The 23298-nt window shown below is 47.6% G+C and overlaps 1 protein-coding gene across 12 annotated transcripts in view; it reads left to right on the forward strand.

Moving 5' to 3' along the window:
• Window positions 1-23298, forward strand: part of MSI2 (musashi RNA binding protein 2) — a 364778-nt gene that overhangs the window by 19616 nt on the left and 321864 nt on the right. The window lies entirely within an intron of this gene.

Genomic DNA, 23298 nt, shown 5'->3' on the forward strand with positions numbered 1-23298 from the left:
ACTAGGGAGCCAGGTTCAGAACTTGTTTTCCTGTACTAATAGGGGTAGGAAAGCTGATTATGGCAGAATGCCTTCCTTCCTTGCTTTGAAAATAAGAATCTCTGGATATATTGCTGTGTTTCCATGCAGAACACAAGGTTTTGATTCACATCCATGCACACCCCATATCCCACTGAACATGCTGACCTTGTGGGGTAGGATGGGTCATTATGGAGTTTTCTGCTGTGCTTGCTGAAAGAATTCGATTCAAGTTGCTGGGAAGCTAAGTCACTTGGACTTGTGTCTGCCCCACTGCCACATCTGTGTGTTGTGACTACCTCTCACCACTCCTTCCTGAGGGTTCTCCTTACCACCCCACCTCTGTGGGATCCCAGGGAATTCGAGTGAAAGGTTCCATGGAAACAGTCACTTCTTCCCCAGCTGTAAAGGGAGGGTGGCCTGAGCCTGAGCCTGAGCTGATCTGCTGTGTGTCCCAGCAGGGTGATTGTGGCTGAATTCATGGGACGACAGTTTCACTGAGGACCACTCAGAGCCCCCAAGTGTTGGGGAGGTTCTTGTGAGTGTAGCTCGAGTGTCCTCCAACATCTGCCACGGACCAAGGCTTTAAAATGCTGCCTAAGACCAGCTCCGGGACTCCTGTGGCCTCCAGGGCACTCCATCTTGCTGGGAGAAGTTGAATGGGAGCAATTGTGATGGAAGAATCTTGATGCTGGTTTGTAGTGTTGTACAAGTTGGGCCCTGAGAATATGGGGAAACAAAACACTGAATATAGTCCCGTTCTCAGCCCATCTGCTCACCTTGCAGTAAAGAGAGGCAGAGCAATGGACAGAACTCCCATCTATTGGCTTACTCTCAACGCTCCCAACAGTCAGGGGTGGGCCAGGCTAACACCTGGAGCCTTGACTTGAATCCACATCTTGTGGATGGCAAGGACCCAACCACTTGAGCTATCAACTGCTACCTTCCAGGGTTGGCATGAGCAGGCCTCTGGAATTGGAAGTGGAAGCACTTCAGTATGGGATGGTAACATCTCAAACACTAGGACAGACACCTGTCCCTTTTCCTCCCCAGTTATTACCACTGAGGTTATTTATTTATTTATTCATTGCTTTCTGTTCAGGTGGGACAAGTCATTGGCTTCTGGAGCCAGACTCCCTAAGTTTGGGTCCTTGCTCTGTTACTCGCCAGCTACCCAAGCTACCCAAATCCTCTGTGCCTTAGTCTTGTTGTCTGGAAGATGGAGAGAATGAATAGGCTGCTTATACGCAAGTTAACATAATAAAGTACTTAAATTTGCATCTGTGCATAGTATGTCCTGTGGACTGTGTGAATTACGACATGATCAAGGGACTAGGAAGCACCGTGCTGTCCTGTGGCCAGTTTGGCTAAATGTTCTCTGCTTGCTTGCTTTAGCAGTTGGAAAAAGGTTGAGAGTGCCATAGTTGACTGCATGGGCAGTTTTTCTTACAAACTGGGAAATATAAGCATATACAAGCACATGCACATGTATGTATGCATAGCAATACCTTCAGCCTGGATGGGTCTCGATGTCATTTGGCTGCTGATAGGTGCACATTCTGTAATCTGTGAAGCATGTGCTTTATTGGGGCCATGAGCTTTGGACTCTGAGAGGTCTAGTTTGAAGTTTGACGCTGCCCCTAACTTTGTGACCTGGAGGAGGTACTCAACTTTTCTGAATCTCATTAGTGCACCTAAAGCAATGAGGGCCATGGAGCTGTGGGGCTAAATGAGGCAGTATCAAGAAGGTATCTGGTGTCTTGGTGACTCTTGGAAAATGTTCCATTCTTTTCCCAATAGCTAAAGGGAAAAAAAATTTTTTTTGAATCTCTTGAAAATTGAAAGATAGAAGTGTTACCTGAGCTGAGGACAAGTGGAGTTAGCAGGTAGATCCCTCAATGCCAGAAGAGCAAGATGGGTCGTCAAGGGAGGTGCCTGTAAGCTCTGGCTTTGGGGCTTTGTTTAATAAAATCTGTGTTTTCTGGGCTGGGGAGATAGTTGCTTTTATTCAGGAACCTTATATTGTGTCTGCAGCCTTTGAATGTCCTTTGTTCCTTTGAGGCTCTGTGGACACTGGTCACACAGGCTCTGAAGGAGGCAGTGATCTCGGGAAGGGAGGAGCCCAGCTCTGGGTGAGGGTAGTTGAGAGGGAAGGAGAGAAAACCTGGGGATGAGGTGAAAGTTACCACTTTAAAAAATTATTTATTAGAGTGACACACACACAGAGAAATGGATCTGGCATCTTCTAGTTCATTCCCAAAATGGTCGCAATATCCAGGACTGGGCCAGGGTGAAGCCAGGAGCTACGAACCCCATTTGGGCCTGCCACGTGGGTGGCAGAGGCTCAAGCCCTTGGTCCATTATCCACTGCCTTCCCAGGTGCACTAGCAGGAAGCAGAGCAGCTGAGATTGGAACCAGCACTCCAACTTAGAATGCTGGCACTGCAAGTGGCAGCTGAGTTCCTGTGCTCCACTGCTGGAGGGTTCCCTCTACATAGGAACCTTTGGCTTGGGGATATGGACCCTTAGATTTTGATAAATCAAGTCTGTGAACTCCATTGGATAAGTGGGAATAAGTTTCCCAGAAAGCAGCCACAGTTCCCAGCCACTGGTCTGAGAACCAACCCACAGAACTATTGTCAGGACTGGGAGCACACTCAAGACACCTTAGGGTGTAGCCTGGGTCCAGGAAACCTGGCTCTTTTCCAAGTTAGTCTCCTTCGCTGGAGTCTGCTGGGTGGAATTTACTGGATGTTGCTAGCAACTGGGAGCCAGATTGTCATTCTAAGTGGGCCTGGGGCAGGGATGGGGCGTGCTGGATGCTGGTGTGTGGAGGGTGGGAAGGGAGGAGGGAGCTAGCTGTGGATTACATTGACTAATTATAGGGAAAAAGCCATATTCGCTGCTTCATTAAGTGGTCGCTAGGCTATGAAGCAGTTTATTGTAATTAATGCAGAAGGCAAATAAGTGTTGGGCTTGGCGTGCGGGATCTCATGAGCCTCTCCTCCCTGTGGTTCTCTCTTCCACATTGACCTTTGAGGGGAGGATTTTTTTTTTTGGAGGGGCTGCATCTTCTTGGGAAGTCTTTGGCCAGTTTTCTATGGTTTATTTTCACAAATGAGAGGCTCTGCTGCCTGACCTGCTTTGGATCCTCTATAGGGCTTTTCTGTTTTCCAAGGAGGAAGGCGGGATGGACTCACGCCATCATTGCTATTCTTGCCACAGTTGTTTTAATTTCAGCCCGTGGACGTGGTGGGTTACACGTCCAAGTCCGCTGATCGCGGGCCGTGTGGAGTTGTGATTGCTTTCCTTGATGATTTCTCGTTCAAATCAGCAGTGCTCTTAATTTTCCAGATGAAGTAAAAAGAAAATTGGAGACTCCCCTCCCGCCCCGTGTCTCTTCATCCGAGGTCTTCTGAGCATGACTGTGATTTGGAGGGTTAATATTAATTAGGAGCCAGTGTAGACCTCGGGTGCCTGATGAGATGGCTTTGACTCTTGTAATATGTGAGGCTCCCTCTCTACATGTGCCTGCTTTTGAGAAAGTTTCTGGATTTAGAAGCCAGAGAGAGAGAGAGAGAGAGAGAGAGAGAGAGAGAGAGAGAGAGAGAAAAGGGGAGATGCTAGCTACAAGGGGCTGACTTCTTGAACAGAGGCACGGCTTGTTTCCAAACTAGGTGAACTTGACCGTCTCTGAGGCCAGTCCCTGGTTAGTGCCAGGTAACAGGCAGATGCCTCATTTTGTGCTGAGGTTTGAGGTCCTCGTGTCCAGACATCATCAGTGCTGAGTCAATCTTTTGGGGACAGTAGCAGACAGGACAAGGGCAGAGAGAGCCAGTGAGCCCTGCTGTACAGTGAAGGGGAAGGAGACCTAGAGAGACAGGGAGTGAGCTGCTGTTCTCAGGCTGGCATCTTTCTTCGGTGGCCTGCAGGTTGGAATTGGTTTTCGTGGTAATGGGGTGGTTTGCTGCGGGAGGGAGGACGGCTGACCTAGGTGCGAATATTCTAGTCAAGAACAGAAGCTTCTGGTTGCTTGTTTGGTGCTGATGAGCCTAACATGACCTTGGTCAAGTGACCCTGCAGTTCTGTGCCTATTGCCCAGCTGTGGGCTGATAAAGAATGAGGGCTTGTATGGAGGGAAGCAGAACATCTCAAGGTTTAAGAAAATGTGCTTTGGAGGTTTATTTCTGGCTTAATTTCCTTGCTGCATGACTTTGGGGAGATCACTTTGCTAGGCCTATCTCCCCATCTCTGTGTGATGGGCTGATATTTTAGACTCTGCTCTGCAGGGATGTTGTAGGGTCTCTGTGGGACAATCTTTGTAAAGTGCTTAGCAATTTATTTCTTTATTTGAAAGAATTATAGAGGGAGGGAGATCTTCAATCCACTGGTTAATTCCCCAAATTGCACCAACCAGGCCAAAGGCAAGAGCTTCTTTCACATCTCCCTCATGGGTGCAGGGGCCCAAGCAGGTGGATCATCTCCTGCTGCTTTCCCAAGTGCTTAGCAGGCATTTGGATCAGAAGTTGAATAGCTCGGCTGTGAACTGGTGTTACAGCTGGCATCTTAACCTGCCACAGTGTCAGCCCCGTGCTTCACTCTTCAGCCTCAAAGGCTGGCTTGAACTGTTCGCAGGTGGCATGGTGATTTGACAGAGGTTTCTGAGACTTTAGCTATGGCCTGGACCAAATAGGCCACATCGAGAAGCTGGGTGTCACCAGTTTCCTCTCTGACTTGCACAGAGCTTCTTCCTGAGGGGAGGATCTGGAACTTAGGGGAGAGGTTCTGAATGTTGTTTAGCTTGTGTGCACTGGCTGCCCTGTGGTGCCTTCCAGAGCAGAGGAGGTGTGGCCTGGGCCATCCCTGATCACCTAGCTTTGGGGTCTTGCCCCACTGTGTGACACCTTAACTGCTTCACTGCAGGAGAAGGGAGAGAAGCAGGGAGGGATAATAGGGGCACCAGTCCCCAGGGACATGGATGTTTGTTTTGGGAACCCTGTCTGGTACTATGTGAAACTCAACTGCCTTGCTTGACTGAGGCAGATCAAAGGCCATTTGCTGTTTCAGAGCATTCCTAAGTGTGGTTGCCAGCCAGAGTGCCGTCTTTTTATTACCTTCTACCAACCCCTTCCTGGCTGAGATGGCTAGAAGGAGGTATCTGCACCTGTCTCACAATGCCTTGCACTTGCAGCAGGAGCTGTCTGAACTTGGAGGAGAGCATGCCCTTTGTGGCCACATGGGCTGTAGACTTCAGCACTGGTGTGGACAGTGAGTTCCATCAGCTGTGTCTCAACCTCCTTTACTGGAGCAGGCCTGGTGAGGTGTTGTGGGTATGAACGGCCCCAGCCTTGTGGTCATTAATGCTATTGCTGTTACTCTCTCCAATCAAGTGGGAAGAGGAAGTATGGAGGAAATATGGAGGAAGGCAGCTTGCAGAGAGGGGAAGGCATTTATGCCAGTGAGCATAAGCCAGGCTGAGTGTTAGACTAAGGGACCTCCAGAGATGAAGATAGTTGAAGATCAGCCACCAACCTGTCCTCCCAGACTGTATAAGAAAGGAAGTGCTCTGGAAGGGAAGAGGTGCTGAGCACAGAAGGAACACAAAGGAAGGAGGGGGCAGCAGGGCAGGCCTTCCCAGAGCAAGGGAGCCAGGGTACCACTGGACTGCTTGGGAGGTGTGGGACACTGTCTTTCTCCAGGGTAAGTGCAGAGCAGGGCAAGGGAAAGATTGATTTGTTCATTATGCAACAAGTGTCTGGTGCTGCTGTCCTGAGCTGGGCCCAAGCTGGGGAATGGCCATCACAGCTGTGATGAGGGTGACCCAGGCACTGCTCTGTGGCCTTGCATCTGGCAGGGCCACAGTCATGAATACTGATAGCATGATTTATTAGTAAAAAACACAATGACCCAAGTGCTGTAAAGATGCATGTGCTATAATTGTGTCTAGGAAACCAGGGACATATAGGGTTAGGAGGGGGCTTCCTGGAGAAATGACCTTGAGGCTGAGCCTGATGGGTGGCTGGAAGAGTGAATGTGGGGAGGAAAGTGTCAAGGCCTGGTGGCTGGGTGAGGATAGGAGAGGGGAGGCTGGGGCGTGAACAGATGCTACACCTGTGTTAGGGATTAGTCTTCTGCTATTGGAGTTAAGAAGGGAAGGAATACGATGATTTTTTTTTTTTTAATTTTGAAAATATCACCCTGACCATCTACAAACAGACTGGTGGAAGGTGCTCTGTGTGAGGTGAAGGTTAATAAGGAACTTACTGCAGTGATGGATATGGGAACAGATGGAGGCCTGGCTCTGCTCTGGGACATGGAGATTGGTGAGCTTGGATAGTTTTGAGGTGTGTTTTTGAGTCAGTTCAACAGCTTGATGGACTGGTTAGTTGAGTAGTAGGATGTGCAAATGGTGGGTGTTGTAGTATAGCAGTGAAGATGCCGCTTGGGATACTCCATCTCTCAGAGTGCCTAGATTGGAGTCCTTGTCCTGCTTACAATGCAAGGTTCCTGCTGATGAACACCCTGGGAACAGCAGGTCGTGACTCAAGTAGTTGAGTTTGTACCACCCATGTTGGTGGCACAGATTGAGCTCTGGCTTTGGCCTCCCCAGGCCTGGCTGTTGTGGGCATTTAGGGGGTGAACTGGCAGGTGGGAGAGCTCTGTCTCTGTGTCTCTGACTATCTGCCTCTTCCATAAAGAAAATACACATTAAAGGTGAGAGGCAAATATGGCTATCCCTGACCCTCTGCTCCTCAGTGAGACTGGGAATATTGACTCATACAGGAGACAAAGGAAGGGCAGAGGTCCTGGCTCCGCCCCACAGCTAGAGATCTGCAGGCCCCTGCTGATCGATTGCCCCCCCCCCCCCGTTTGTAAACTTCTGAGCATGTGTGATGCACTCACTTATAAGCCACATAGATGTACTTCTGTACCAAATTATATGCACCTAATAAATAATAAAAAAGCTTGAGAAAAAAATTGAAACATGGAAGTTCTGGTTTTTAGCTTTCAAATCTTTAGGGACCATAGCTTGAGGCCATGGGGAGTCACTTGCAAATTTTGGAGTGGTCAGAACAGGTAATTTTGCTTAGCAAAGGGCACTCTGTCATGCAGGGACCCTCAGGTGAGTTATGCTGAGCCAGTCTTGTCACTGTGTGTAGTTTGGCAAGTCAGTGATATGAGATTGTAGTGTGATGTCCCCTGAAGGTGATTTTTGCAGTAGTCCACTGCATGCCTGGTGTGGATGAGGCTCCTTTCCTTTGGGCTGAAGGCTACACTGGGCCAGGAAGAACCGGATCTTATGTGCAAAGCACCATGTGAGGAATATACAGTCTGCTCTTGGCACCTCTACTACCTACAATGCAGTCTCCAGCCAGTTCTGAGCCTCAGGGCCCAGCTTCTCTTTTGTCCAGCCAGGTAATGATAATGCTTCCTTCCTGAATGCCAATGATGTCCTGGGTCTGAAAAATGGTATGAAGCGACTTGTTTCTCTTTTTGCAATCTCCACATTCCTCTCTGTTGACTCTCCCAGTCCCCTCCAGCAAATTCCTCTTGCTACTCCCCGTGCCTGTGGTTCTCTGACCCAGACTACTGCTCGAGCCCTTGCCGGGTACAGAACCCAAGCTGGCACTGCACTCTGTGGAGAGTGTTGTAAGAAGACTTCTTATTCAGCAGGCTGTGTCTTGAGGCCCCTCCACGAGTACACCTGCACTCAGCCAAGGCCCATGAGTGACCTTTGCATGGCAAAAGCGAGAGGCCAGCCCTCTCTGCCTCTGTAAGGCCATCTGTGCAAAAGGCCTTTTGGAGTCAATAGGTTCAATAATAACAGCCAGAGATACCCAATGATAGTCCTGCTCTGTTGAACGAGTTAGAGGAATCAGTACCAAGAGTAGCCCAAAGGATGGCCAGAGTGGAGTACACTGAACTAAGTGAGTTGCAGCTGTTTGAACGAATGTCGTGTGTTCACATAGAACACTGAGTGGGGTGAGGCTGTTTGACTAAGAGTATTCCACATCTAACCATTGCACCTGCTTTGGATTCCAAGCCAGCAGAGTGGAATTGTGGCTTCTAGGTTTCATTTCAGACTGTGTTGGGGCCCCCTTTGCTGTGGGACCTTGACATTTGGTGTCTGCTTGGGGTGACAAGTTCATTTCCCATAAGCATGAGATGTGTGTTGTGGGCTTTTGGTCAGAGGCAGCTTATAAAGAAGCACCCAGAAGGACTTTGACAGGACTGGAGGGCTAGTGCTGGGTGTTCTGGGGATTCTGGTGTGTTGGGGAGTCTGGAAGTTTCTGTTAGCCTTGCTGCTGCTCCACAGAGCAGGTTTAGTCCTGCTGAAACAGAGAAACAGGGACAGGCCTGAAGAATTCTTGCCCCCTGCTGCATAATAAATCTGATACTAAAATTAGTGCCGGCCTCCGGAGCCATAATTCTTGCTGAGATGATAAAGCAGTGTGTGTGTGGCCAGCTTGTCTCTCAGGATTGTGGGATGTCATGTTATGTCACGTAAGTGTGCGGGTCTCGGGATCGGTTTTTTATGACAAGATCTCCCCCATTTCAGTTTCCTCCCTCTCTTCGTCTGTTTTGTAGGGTGGGAGTAGGTAGGGGGTGAAGAGCTGGGAAATATTTTACCTTGTGTGAGCCTCTGTCACCGTGGGTAGATGTACCATGAGCACTCGTCTGAATGTTTTATAATTGAGTCTTTTACCTTTGTGACAAGACATTACTCACTGGGTCTGAAGCTTGTACTTTAAGCTGTGGGGGAGGAGAAGGCAAGACTCCTTTCCTCCCCACCCCCAGGGAAATATGCCTGCTGAAGAGGGTTGTCGGGTGGTCAGCTGACAGTATTAATCATGGAGAAGGCAGTGGGGACCCTCATCCGTGCATGACAGTCCTCGGGGATAATTTTGCTTTAAAAATAACACATTCTGGGTGGGGTTATTGCATAGCAAGTTAAGCCACCTTTTGGGATGCTAGCATCTCATGTTGCAGGGTCTGATCAAGTCCTAGCTGCTCCACTTCTGATTCAGCTTCCTGCTGATGCATCTTGGGAGGCAGCAAATGAGTCCCTGTCACCCATGTAGGGGGAGATGGGCCTGGAATTCCAGGCTGTTGGCTTTGCCTTTGCCCAGGCCCAGCTATTGCAGGCATTTGGGAGGTGAACCAGCAGGTGGGAGACCTCTTATCTTTCTCTGCTTTTCCAGTAAATAAAAATATAAATAAATGAGCACTAAGGAAATAAAACGTGTCTTCTTTTAACTGCAAATGGCTGTGTAGGGGATTATATTAAGTTGTAATTCACCCATGTACAGCAACCCTCTGGTACTCTTTAAATGGTCAAATGGTTTTCATCTTGTAGCAGCTGTGCCTTCTTTGTGGGCCTTGTGACCCCTTCCTTTCCCTGCTGGACTCCCCCAGACTTGACCAAGGCGCCCTGGAGCTGGGGGTGCAATCTGCATCCATAACTCCGCAGAGCCAGTGGCCAGCAGCAGGCTCCCAGGCCCTTGCAGCACTGGCAGCCTGGGGCTGAAGTGAGCTTCCTCTGTGGGCAAAACACAGGAGTTGGTTTGGAATGCTGACCCTTTGGGAGTCCAGAACTTTTTTCTACCCCACTTTCCCCTGCGACTTCAGGGGGGGATGATTTGTTTGTTATAATCAGAAACAGATTTTCTGCTCCTGACCCATTATAGCTGTGTTTGAGATGAATGCCAAGCCTGAAGCCACTTAGTATGTGAGAATATATTTAGATATGAAGGGAAGAGAGGAAGAGAGAAAGGGGAAAGAAACAAACAGCCTTTTCCATATCCCCCCAAATCAGAAACACTCCTGAGAGGACAACGTGAAATCAAAATGAGGAAAGAGGAAAAATCCAGTTCAATGCCGCAAAAAAGCCTGGGGCACGATGGGCATAGGGGGAAAGAATTTGACTCCAGAATCAGCAGAACTGGGGCTCCATCCAGCCCGACACCAATCAGCTCTCCAGGGAAGAATACATGTGCTGGCACCGTGGCGGGGCCCAGGGTCCACGTGTGCCCCAAACTCCTAGTGGAGGGCACAGGTCACTGGGGATGCCTGATGGGCACTCACCTGGTACCAGCAGAGCTGTACTTATGTTCATGAGATCCTTGAGTTGGTAAATATGGGTGTGGGTTACTCTGTATTTGTAAACAATCTTTAAAGGGACCCAGTGCCAACCAAAATAGCCAAGTTCAGGCTAAGAAAGAGGCTCTCAACAGAGAAACCCATTGCTCTGATTTTCTGCCTCAGCCCAGCCCAAGCTTTATTTTCCTTCTGAATTTTAAAAAGAGGCCCATGGAGTTGACCAGTGTCCAAGTATTGGTTCTTTTTCATCCCTGTTGAGTGTTTTTTTTTCCCCTTCTTTAATGAAAGAGTCAGCTGAGCCGGCTGGGCTGTGCCCTCCACCCTGCCGCGGTCGTCCTGGTGACGCCTGGCTGCGGAGTGTCCAAGGTGGCCCTCCTCTCAGCTGTCCTTGAACTCCAGCCAGTGTGTATCCCCTCCCCCCACCCCACCATGTTTGCACCGCAGCTGCTGGCCCAGAACTCAAACTGATGTGTCTCTCACTCCAAACAAAAAATAAACCCGAGTGCTCTCTGTATGTATTTTAGAGGTGTGTATGAGTGTGTTTTCTCTTGACAAGTTTGTTCCCTGCAGCTGTGCAGTCACAGCCTGGTTTGAAATCTGGAAAAAAATATAGTTTTAAGTAACAGGGCAAGTTGCAGTTGATGGGGGGCTGGTGTGTGGTTTGATTGTGATCACACATAAAACACTCTGACCCCAATTAAAAAAAAAAACAATCCATTAAAATATTGGAAGACAGAGTTACTGAGATGCAGAAAGTTTTAAAATTGAAAGGCTTCCTGTTTCTCTTGGTGTAGATTTCTTTCTGTTACCATTGAGATGAGAAGCCTAAGGCCCCATATGCCCTCCTCCACTGGGGCAGGGCCTCTTGGCACCGGCAGCCCCTGCCCCAACCTCAGCCGAGTGTGCTGGCAGCGGGAGAAGTTCAGGTTGCTTGGAGGTTTATCCTTCGCCCTTGGTCACATGGAAATGAGGACTTGCTAATGATGTTGAAGACATGGAGCTCAGTGGTGATCAACTTTCATATTTACTTTTTCCATTTCATCCTGTTCTAGAAGCCTCTTCTATGGGGAAAGGGGGTGTTGTTTCCGTTGTGTAGCTGGGGTTCATTTTTCGGAGGTTGTTTGCATCCCTTCACCCAGACTCTGCTCTGCAGATGTGGACTCCTCAGCCTCGTTCTTAGGAGCAGCCTGGCTCCAGGACTGGTGCATGCTCTGTTTTCAAGGGCAGATAGCTGCGAACTTCCAGAATATCCAGGGGACCAAGGGAGGGAGAGGAGTTCTTTGGACTCAAGGTTACTTATTTTTTTTCCTCTCCTGGGCAGAAAGCCTTGCATTTTGTTTTCTTTTGCTGCCTTCTTTCAACAGCTTAGAATAAATAGGTTAGCAATGCTGCAAACATTAAACAGATGAACAAACACGGAGGGAGTTCTCTATGGGCACGGACATGGTGGCATTGAGGGGGCTGCCTTGCAGTTCTCACACATCCATGTTGAACCATGGTAGCTCAGCGTCCCTGGGTGATGATGAAGGGTGCTTTTCAGGAGTGTGTAGGGCCAAGGATACCTAGCTGTGAGTTAGTGGCAGCCTTCTAATAAAGTTTGTGGGAGACCCAGGCAGCTGCAGTTGTGTCTGGGGAGATTCTCACTTTGAGTTTTGTGACTTCAAAATAAACTTTAGAGAAAGTTCTGGGAGCATGTTGTTCCTGTGCATTTCCTTGTAAATAGAGTCCTGTCTTCACAGTGAGGGTGGTTATGTGTTTATCCGTGTTTGCTCATTGCCTGTCATCGGCAAAGGCTCTTAACACTTTCTGTCCTGTAGCTTTTTTTGTTTGTTTATTTTGCTTTGTTAAAGATTGATATATCTAATTATTTCAAAATCAGAGTTACAGAGAGGGAGGGGCAGAGAAAGAGAAACAATCTTCTACCTACTGGTTCACTTCCCAGATTCCCACAATGGCTGGGTCTGGACCAAGCCAAAGTTAGGAGCTTCTTCTGGATGTCTCTTGTGGGTCCAGGGGCCCAAATACTCAGATCATTTTCTGGGCCTTCCCCAGGCCCTTAGCAGGGAGTTGGATCAGAAGCGGAGCAACCAGTGCCCATATGAGATGCCAGCATTGATCGCCCGCCACACCACCAGCCTCTGTCCTGTAATTCTGATTTCCTGAGCAGGTGTCTGGATGGGTTAGGGGCTGTATTTTTAAAATTGCTGGTGGGTACTCCTTGTGTTATGAAACACTTTTTCATCCAACACGGGGGGAGTGGGGCTGGGGACCTGGTCTGTTTTATGTCCCTACTTTTCACATGGAGGGCAAAAAAAGGGTCGCATTGTTCGTGTTAGTCTGTGCTCCTGCATGTGGTTCTCTTTCCTCCTCCCTCCTGTTGTCTGCCTTCCATCCCTCGCCCAACACCCTTTCCTAACCTTTGACTGACACCTAATTTCTTGACCCTATCCTGGAATTATTTTTGGGAGAGTAAATTTCAAGAGTTCTCCCAGATACTGGTCACCATACTCTTTTCTCTACTTACATATTGAGTTTCGTTCTCTTCATGGTAAAGATTTTGGTGGGGTTGGTGGTGGGTGGTATGGGGATGATTCTAAAAGATGTTTTGCATGAGTTGGGGAGTAAAGCTGCTCTGACTCTACCGGAAGCTGTGTGTCCTTGCGTTTTCTTCAAGGGTCGCTCTGGGAGCTGCTGGTTTAAATCATTGATTTACTAATTGGTCATAATTGAGTCCTGGCTTCCCCCTCCTGCTGAGGGCCCTTTTGTGTTCCACTGTTCTACAAGGAGTTTGGCTGATTTCTGGAGTGTTTAAGAGGTGACCGATAAAAGGGTCTGATGTGTGACTACTGCTAAGTGTGTGCCTGGGAGGTGACCGCTGTGTTGGTTTCCGGCCTCCATAAACAAGGCCTACCAGGCCAGTGTTCTTTCCTGCCTAAAACTGCAGCGCCCAGGGTCATAGGTCTGAGGGCTTTGGGTGTATTTCCCAGCCCACCCTGGGCCCTTACTTCATGTGTTCTTTTCCTAAGGCTAAATGATCTCAGGAAACCTGGCTTGTTTTCGTTTGTTTTTAAATTGAATAATAGGAATAGGGAGAAGTGCAGCTGGCAGCATGGGGAGGAGACTAGTGCTGTTCATTAAGGTGCAAAGGTTGGGCCTGGTAGGAAGGACTGGCCCCACAGGTGAGGCTGTGATGCCAGGAGAACAGCATGGACCCAGGAACAAATTGGAGATGGAGAGGGCGGCCACTGGGGAAACGGCTCCTGCTGAGAAATTTCTGAAGTTCTGTTTCTCTTGGCACTGAGAATTAGGAATAAAAAATCTCTTTACCCCATGTTCCCAGTCTGTCTAACTTTAAAGTAAGTGATCTCCAACAGCTCTCTTCTTTTCCCTTTCTTCTTTGTGGGTCTCAGTGTTAAAACCTTCATAAGATGACTGCAGGAATGCTTGCTTATGCTCATGTGGATGGTTGGCGCAATCAAAGACAAGGACACACAAAGCTGCTGGCCCCAGCCAGTGTGTCTTGGGAGTCCCCACAGCACCTGAATGTGGCTGCTGTGTGATATGGTGGTTGCCTGTCCCTTCCACACTTCTTCACAGCTGGCCTTGACCTTGGAGAAGGTGTGCTGAGAGCACAGCAGAGCAGGAGGCAAAGGTGCTTTTGGTTGGACAGAAACCAGGTAGAGTTGTCCTAACTGCGATTCTCAGTTGAATGTGGAATGTGGAGCCTCTTGTGACTGGGTTGTTGTCTGGCATTGCAGTTTACCTGGAGTGTCCAACCACAGGTGGGTGTTGCAGCTCAGGTGGGGGGCTGGTGGGGCCTCCGTGCCTGTTGGCTTTTAACTGGGACTTAGAAGCCACTTCAACAGCACATGTGTGGCCTAGTGATGAAACCATTGGGGACAGGATGTTTGTGTCTCACATGGGAGTGCCTGCATTCAGTCTGCAGCTCCAGCTCCTGTCTTCTGAAGATGTAGACTTTGGGAGGCAGTGGTGATAGAAAATGTAGTATGTTCCTGCCACTCAACATGGGAAACCTGGCTGGAATTCTTGACTCCTGGCTTAGTCTAGGCACAGCACTGGATGCCATGGGCATTTGAGGAGTAAACTAGCAGAAGGGAGTTCTCTCACTGTGTCTCTGCTTCTTCAATAAATAAATATACATTTTTACAAAAAAAACAGAGGGGAAAGCTCTTTCCTGCCTTATTTCAATCTTTGCAACTGTAGGCATGGTTGACCCCAGTTCCTAGGCTGCCTTCTATAATTTACAAACTGTCGCTGGATGCTGTTAAGGAGTGGAGGGAGGGTAAATGAGAGTGCTTCAGAAGGTTCATAGATAACTGTAATAAAAGATGAATGTATGTTGGTGCATGATCCCTGCCCCGCAAGCCCTCTGTTTTTCTTTGGAGATAGTTCTCGAGCTGGATCTTGGATGTATGACTTGACCAAGCTGCATATACTCTCTGAAACTTCTGTGTGTTGGCTGTTGAATGGGTCTAAATAGACTTGCCTGTTGGCTGTGGGATTAATTGCAACTTTGTAGAGTACGTTGCAGAGACATAGTGTCCAACAGCTACTTTGTCAGTGTTTGCTGTTCAGTCAGGCTGGCGCTAGCTGCTATTGTTCTTTTTGCTTACCAAAGTGATAGCCTTTGCTGCAGTGGTTAAGATCCCACCTGCAATACCTGCATCCACTGTCAAGAGTGCCTGGGTTCAGTTTCTGGCTCTGCTCCAGTTCAAGCTTCCTGCTCAGTGTGCACCCTGGGAAGCAGTGGGATGGCTCAACTAGTGTCTCTACTACCCATGTGAGAGATTCAGATTGCATCTGTGGTTCCTAGCCTTGGCCTGGTGTTGGCTTGATTATCGGACATTTGGGGGGATGAACCAGCAAGTGAGGAGTGCACTCTCTCTGTCTCTCTGTTTCTTGACTTTGCCCTTCAAATAAAAAATTTAGTAGAAGTCATAAATATTTTTGTGTCTTTGACTAAGCCACAGAGCCATGTAGGCTCTTGGGGCCCCAGCCCTAGAAGGTTAGCAGTGACCTCCTCTTTCTACAGAATCCTGACTCTACAACCTCAGGATTTGCTAAACAGAGGGTCAGCCTCACAGTGGGATTCCCAGTTGCTTGGGGTTCATCCTCCTGTTCTCTGGCACCTATCCAAGAGCAGTGTGCCCCAGAAACTGGGAGAGGCTGGCTCTGGTTGTTGCAGGCTTCAGCTGTCAGTGAAAGGTGGATCTCTGCGTCCAGATTATAGATGCCATTGGTTTGGTTTTGATTGTTGCTGGAGTGTCTGGAGTGGTGGGGAGAGTGGCAGTAAATGGAATAGAGGCTGCAGTAAGTTGTGTGTGCCTGTGTTGATATCTTTCGTACTCAGCCCAGGGTTTCTCAGCCTTAGGACTGCTGACATTTGGGGCAGGAACATGAGGAGATGAGGGGATTGTTTCGGGATGCACTGCATTCTGGAGGATGCTTAGTAGCACCCTGGGTACCCACTAGATGCCAGTAGTAGTCTCTGTCAATTGCAGCTATCAGCAGTGTCTGAATGCATTGCCACCCTATCTCCCAGGGGAGGCAGATTCATCCCTCAGTGCCAGTCATGGTTCTGGCCCCTATGGTGGCTTTGGTCCCCAAAGAGAAAGGTTTGTATGTGCTGTCAGGTTCTGTTTTGTGTGAGTTGGAACCTGGACCATGAGATAGTCATGGAATCCACAAATCAGAAGGTGTCTGCAGAAGTCACCTGGTCCAACCCCCATGTTCCTGCAAGTGATTCCCCCAAATGTGCTGGGTTTGATAGCCATGGGCCCTGGCCTTCCTCTGTGCTAGTGAAGTGAAAGGGCAGAGAGAGGTCCTGGGCATGCATCTCTGCAGAGCTCTTCAACGTGGGATCTCCTTCGAGCAGAGTGGCTTCACCTTGTAGGGTGCTGTTTTGGGGCAGCCCAGAGCTGGTTTGCAAGCTCCTGAGTTTGATCTGCCCTCTCTGTCTCATCCTCACACACATGCATTTTGCTCTCAGTGCAGCTGGTTTCTTTTGTATGTATTGGATGGACTTTTATTTAAAATGAGTTTATTAAAGCAAAATTTTTCTCTGGCAAGGATCCTGCCATCCTCTTTTCTCTGTTATTCCTGTCATCTGTCAGATCAGCCTTGAAGGTGCTGTCTGGTGGGCTTGGTTGGCTGTGGAATGTACGTGGACCCTCTTAAGAGTAAATTATCCAGTAAGTTGAACGTCACTGTTGTACATGTAAAAAATGTCAGTTGTGTGCCGTGGAATTCTGCGCAGCAACCTTGGTGAGGAGGAGGATGAGGACGAGAAGGTGGAGGAGGAGGATTGTGAAATAGCTGTGATATTAGTTTTGTTCCCCAGGGATTTGGCTACCATGGGGGCAGGAATGCAGCCTCTCCTCTTGGCCTTCTGTACTCTACAACTTTTGCTAAGCGAGTGAGCAAGGTGCTTGTGAATTAGAGTGAAGCTCTGAGACCTGGGTGGACCTGGGTGTGACCAGCAAGTTGCCAAACAGTAGCTCAGGTCTTGAATCTGGGGAACAAGTTGGTTTCAGTGGTTGGAACTGGGGCCATGATGTCTGTGTCTGAGTGACTTTTACCTGCTATGTTTTTGTAGTGAAAGACTTGTCCAGTTGGAGTGGGTGTGAGGAACCTGGCCTTGGTGAAGCAACAGTCTAGTGGTTGAGAGTGTTATCATGGGAGCTGGATGACATGTGACTATTGGGCTGGTTCTGCCATTGCTATGTGCCACGGTGTATCTGAAACATGGGGTTGAGAGTAATTGTACCTATTTTGGGTGATTGTGAGGGATTAATAGGAGTAAAATATTCAGCCTAGTGCCTGACAGTGGGTAAGAAAAAGTCACTCTTAGTTATGTTGTGGATCTGCAATGGGTTATGAGTTTGTGCATGAGTTTTATGACCGTGTTTTTTATTGGGCAGAAAAATCCCTGGGCCTGTTGGAATCAGAATCCCCTTTGTGGGTGCCAGGAGTCTGTGTTGATTGGTGCTGTTGAACGGGGTGTGCAGAGATTTGGTGATTCCCTTCATGGTACCATTTTTTCGGATGCTTGGAGAATGACTGGCCCCTGTGTCATCACGAGGGGAGATGTCCTTCTCCAGCTTGAATTCTGTGAGGGGCCTAATCTGGGCCTGGGTCAGCATGGCTGCAGATTGCTTATGATTCTTCAGTCAGGCCCTGATTGTATTCTATTGGTACATGTGGGGAAGCCCCAGGCCAAGGGACAGTCATCTCTTTGGGTCCTTGGAGTGCCCAGGTCTTCCTATTCATTCTGTGTCCCACACGCAGGCCTCATTTTGTGGCTGAGAGGTGGGGGTCTGTTTTGCAGGTTGTGTCATTTCCATGGGTAACTGGTATGTGTGTGCATGTGTGCAAGAGAAAACATCCAGATGTTTGGGGAGTGTTTTTAGAAAATAACAAGGAGCAGCTTGCCAGGCAAGCCTGTGTGCTCCTTTGCTTTTGCCTTGTGGTGTGCGTGTGTGATCAGCTCCCAGTGCATTCTGAAATCCAGCTTTGGCTGTTCTTCCCCTGACTGTTCTTCCTTACAGTGGGCAGGCTACAATTCAGCACCAATAATCTTGAGCAATAAATAACCCAGAGAAGATGAATAGCCTGGTGTGGTGGTAAATTAAAGTTGATTTATTACACATAATATATACAGGTGCTCCTAATGTAATTAAGCAGTGAGGCTTTTAGTGCTGCAGAATCTGAAAGAAGACCCAAGAAAATTGGGTCTTAATAAGGCTTATTGAAATAACAGCTAAACATGCTGCTTAGTACCATTAGAGGAGGCTACAAGAAGTCTCCTCTCCACTGCTTTGTCTTCTGCGTGGTCATGACATGCCTGCCCCGTTGTCAGCGGAGCCTCACATTTGAACTGTCCTCTCCGTGGTAGGCCTGGACTGTGCTGAGTGGTGCATATTCTATGCCTCGTCCACTTGTGTTTTGCAATCAGGTGGTTGCCAATGAACAGGCTCTGTTGGGGGATTGAAAGGGTGAGGAACTCAAGGCCCACCCCGTTCTCTCTGCCCTTAGCACCCCCTTCTAGCTAACGTTCTGTTCTAATTACTTTTTTTTGTTTGCTTCTAATTACTTTTTGCTATTCCATTCTCGCTAACTTCAACACTCTGTTCTAACTACCCTTAGTACTACCCCATTTTAACTAACCTTACCACCCTGTTGAAACCAACCTAAGGGTTACCTAAGAGATCAGGTCCTAGACAGGAGCACAGACAGGGTGAATGTGAAGGTGGTAGTTAAGATCCTCCTTGTGCCTAAGCTCTGGGGGGCGTGGGATAGGTTTGAGGGAGATGGATGGACTCTGTACTTGCAGGGAAAGCAGTTTAGTGATAAGACACTACAGGAGTAAAAACCTCTCTGGAGTACTTGTTGGAAAAGGAGGTGAGGTGCCCTTCAATCCCGGACCTCCAGCTGCTAGGGTGATGGGGCTTCTGCAGCTGTATAGCCAGGTCTTCAGGAGATGGTCAAGCCCATGGCCCTTGGTCTCATCTGCAAAGGTGGCTGCAAAGCACCCATTGAGAGCAAGTGGAATTAGTCAAAGTGAGAAGGAATCTGTTTGGGGCCAGGATGGGTGGAAAAGTTCCTGAAGCCTTTCTGTAAGTTTTCTTAGGGGCTTAAGACTTTGGTTGTGGAAGGAAGTACAAATGTACAGGTCCTCTGAGAAAGGGAGGTGTGCCCCACCTGAAGAAAACCCACTGGGCAAAACTGCCGACTTCTGGAAGGAACAAGCCATATCAAGGAGAGAATTTATCCCAGGACCAAAGGATTCACAGTAACATCCTTTTAGGTAATGAGCAGATCTTTCCAACCAAAAATAAGAAATGGTTTTCTTTTTGAGGTCTTCTATTGTAACAAAACTGAGGGCATTGAAAAACCATATTGCTATACTCTCTGAGGTCAAAAGAGGAAAGGCTACTCTGTTTGGTTATGGTACCAAACACTTGTGGTGTTCAGAGCCTCTCCTGGGAGGGTCAGCGGTACTGTTTGCTCCACACACTGGGGCCCCGGCTGAGGCTGGAGAGGCTCTCTGCTCTATAGCGGGAAGGGTTTTTAACCAGAAATTCCTGCTTCATCATTGAAGACTGAGACCAAGATCACTAAGAGGTACCAGCAGCTCACATTCCACTGGGGTGTGTGTAGGGGGGCACTTGAGCTCCTGCCCCAGAGCCATGTGTGAGTCATCTGCAGAGCCCTTTCCTCTGTTCCAGCCAGACCTCCAGCAGGCACAGTGCTTGGCTATACCTTGCCTTGACTCAATTATTTGCAGAATTATAAAAGACTGTATCTGATCATAGATTTTCTTTTCCTGAGTATGCAGCACATTCTCAGAATAGGTAATGAGTGCTTTTTTTTTTTTTTTTTTTGAAGGATCAGAGGATGTGAGATGTTGTAGATAGATGGAGAGGCAATGGGTGTTTTCTTGCAATCTTATTCAGGAAAGATCTGTGTCACCTTCAAGTGTGATTGCGCGCCTGTGGGGTTGTATTTCGTCCTGGAGCAGTGGAGTTTTGGGGAGGGGTATAGAGAGGATCCAGTAGGTGACCCTAAAGAAGGCCTCCTACAGTGGACTTGTTTGTTTTTTGACAGATGGAATGATTCTAGACATGGGAGTCTCTGGTTCTGATCAGCAAAAAATTGAGTATGTGGTTCACCTTTTATTCCAGTGAGGAGGAGTTCCGGTGCCTCCTCTGTCATAAATCTTGCTTCGTTGTTTGTTTGAGTACAGCTCTGTACTTGAGTCCTGTTTGTACATCTGTTTGAGCTTTGGTTTTTAAGTACTAGCTGGTGCAGGGGGCAGACACCTCTTGAGGGACTGTGGTGGATGAACAACTTGAGGTGGTTATGATGGTTTGTTCTTAACACACTCTTGGATGCTGTTGTTTCTGAGTGTGTCACACAAAGATCTACTCCCAGAATCCAATTGCAAGGGGCAAGATGAAGAAGTGAGTCCTAGTCCATCATGTGACTGCAGACATCTTGGGGTGCTGCCAGCTACAGGGGCTAGTGGGGGCCCTGTGCTCCTTCTGTACCTCTCTTATACCCTGTCAAGACCTACGGTTTCATGTTTAAATCATCCCGCCAGAACCGCAGGTTGGTGGATCCCTTCTTTGTGCACCCAAAGGACTTGGCGATTTGACTAACAAGGAGGCATTTGTGAGTTCAGTTTTTCATTCATTATTCATGCAGCTAGTGGTAATTAGCATTTAGTAATGTGGTTTCTGGGGTTGGTGGGGGCTGTGTTCGTTCATTGAACAAACATTTGTTGATGCCCTGTTCTGGGCTGGGTGCAGGGCATGGTGCTGGAGTATAGGCTCTCACTTGCCTTGGTGTGTATAGTCTGCTGGGGGTAAGATAGGTAATCAACAGGACTTGGAAGAGAGAAGCCGGCGTTGGGGTGAGCCTGGATAGGCTTCACAGAGGAAGTGACAGTTGGGTCTTTAAGGGTGAATAGGAAAGGATTTTGGTGGGAATAGAGGAAGTCCAGGACACACAGGTTGTGTGGAATTTTTTGTTTCCTGTGGTGTTGGCATCTTCCTGTCCCCACCCCTCCCGCCCTGAGCCTGCCTTTCTCTATAGAATTAATGTACCTGTGTCCAGCAGCTGGTGGCCCTGCTACCAGGCCTGCTAAGGGAGGCAGCAGGGAAGGGCGTTCCTGGGACTGAAGAGACAGCCAGCTTTTAAGCCTGGAGCGATTTAGACATCAGTCATGCCCCCACTCTCCAGAGTATTTTACACAAAGCAGGACCCACTTTCTGGTCTTAGCAAAAGTGTGGCTAGCTTTGGGGAGAGTGTTTCAGCTTTGTTTTCTTTTACCAGTGGAGGTAGTTTTTGAGGGACATTCAGAGAAATACCCAAGGTGGTGTAAAGGTGAGTGTAAAAACCAGTGGGCTGTTGCCCTGTCTCTTGTTGAACCTTCATTACTTTTTGTTCTCACCAGTGTTTTGTGACTGATACGAATTACGGAGGGTCTTGGAGGGAGAGAGGAAAGGGTTTCAGTACAAACAGCTGTCTTGCTGATTTAATCTACAAAGTGGATTTTATAGCTAAAGTATTTGTTCTTGCTTTAAAAATGCCAAAACAGCACCGTCATTTCCTGAGCTAAAAAGAAGGGTCCTTGAGAACTTGGGAGCGTTCTCCCCTCATCACGAACCTTTGTTGGGGGCAGAAGAAATTCCAGAGAACTCCCTTTGAACTACTTGTTTTTAAAATAATCTCATGCTCGAAGGAAAAAATTTTCTTTGCAAAGTTTGAGTTACCAGTTAATGAAACCTTTTTTTGTTTTTTTTTGCCTTTGTCACATGTCCTGGTTAAAAAAGAGTAATAATCCTCTCTGTTCATCACAGCTGACTACCTGCTTAATGTTTGCGTGTAGATATTTCATTTTCTTTCTTATGCAAGATTTCATCATTGCATGATCTGAGATAGTTGGTTGCCCTGAGATTATTAATAAATTGGGACAGTTAATGGTGTATGACTCAGAGCATATATTTAAAAACAAGCTGGAGTAGAGATGGGTCTTTTACAACATTAATTTTGTTGTGAGGTGCCTCTCTTGAGCCTTTTTTCTGAAGCCAGCTTGCTTTGTAGTGTTCATATATGCCCGATTGCAATTAGCATAAATGATTTCTAAATACCAGTTAGTTGCTGTGGAAAGAGGCCAGGGTTGTGGCTGCTTGTGGAGGGTTAACAGGTTTGGTCATTGTCTGAGGTTTTATCTCCCTGCAGATCAAATTCTGTTCTCTTGGAGGCTGGCAGACAGGGTCAAAGATTGCTTTCTTTGATGAGGAGGAGAAGGATTAAGTGTTCGCCTTGACTACTGGGACTTATTTTTTCTTTTTTGATACAAAACAAAGGAAGAGTAAATATTCATCAAATATTTGCTTACTTAAAAAGAAGTTATATTAAATACATTGGATTGGATCCTGTAATAGAAAAAAAAACCCATCAGTGGGAAATTTGGAGAAAGCCAAAGAAAGTCTGAGTTTGATAATACTGTTGCACTTGCAGTAGCTGCCCTGGGTGACATGGTATTGTGGCAGAGTGAGATGGGAACGTTGGTGGAAGCAGAGTGAAAGGTGTGGGGGCACTCAGAAAAGACAGGTAGTGTTTCTGTCATTCCAGAATTATTTCAAAGTATAACCTTTTTTTTTCTTACAAAAAACAAGCTGTGTTGAGGGCAGTGTTATGGTGTAGTGGGTTAAGGTGCTCCTGCAAAGCCAGCATCCCAGGCTGGAATGCTGCGTTGTGTCCTGTCTGCTCTGCTTTGGATGCATCTCCCTGCTGATGCTCCCGGGAAAGCAGTGGAAGGTGGGAGACCTGGGTGGAGTTCTTGGCTCTTCTAGTACAAGCTGTTGTGAGCTTTTTTGGAGTGAAGTAGCCAGTGGAAGAGTTCTCTTTCTCTCGCTCTCTCTCTCTGTAACTGTCTTTCAAGTAAATAAATCAGCCTTCTAGAATTAAAAAAAGTGTATTTGGGATATCGCTTTGGGATTGAGATTGTATTTGGTTTGTGTGCATGCAAAGTGATCCACCTGTGAGTGGAGGACTATTCCATTGCTATCGTAGAGACTGGGAAAGAAAGGCATTAGGGATGGCCTGGTAGAGTGGGGGTTCAGGGAGTCCCTGCCTCCTGGTGTGTCCCTTTGTCATGGCGTTTACCCCAACCCTTCACCCTGTAGCACCCCTTCTGACCCTGTCTTCTAATGCCATCAGCCTGCCATGTCTGATAATCTCACTTTCCCATGAGGACTAGGGATTGGATCCTTTGTGTTGTCTTGTTCATTCTCTTCCCTGTGTGTGGAAGTAGCAGTCACATTGGAGGTTTTTTGAGAGGCAGAATTTTGTCTCACTTTCTTTAATTAAAAAAAAAAGCCATCACATAAATAATGCTCATAAGAAAAAAGCTGAACAGGGCTTATGGCTTCGCAAGTAAAGAATGCCTCCCATACTACTACCATGGATGGATTACAATATATTTTACCATATTTTTGTGTGTACTACACTACAAAAACAGGAATACTTCAGAAGATTAATACAAATTTGTTTTATTTTAGTTTAATATTTTTGACATCCATGCATAGGGTTTTTGTTTTTTGTTTTTTACAGGTTTATTTATTTTGAAAGTCTGAGTTACAGAAAAAG

Source organism: Ochotona princeps, chromosome 17, assembly GCF_030435755.1.
Source record: "Ochotona princeps isolate mOchPri1 chromosome 17, mOchPri1.hap1, whole genome shotgun sequence".
In the NCBI taxonomy this organism is placed as follows: domain Eukaryota; kingdom Metazoa; phylum Chordata; class Mammalia; order Lagomorpha; family Ochotonidae; genus Ochotona; species Ochotona princeps.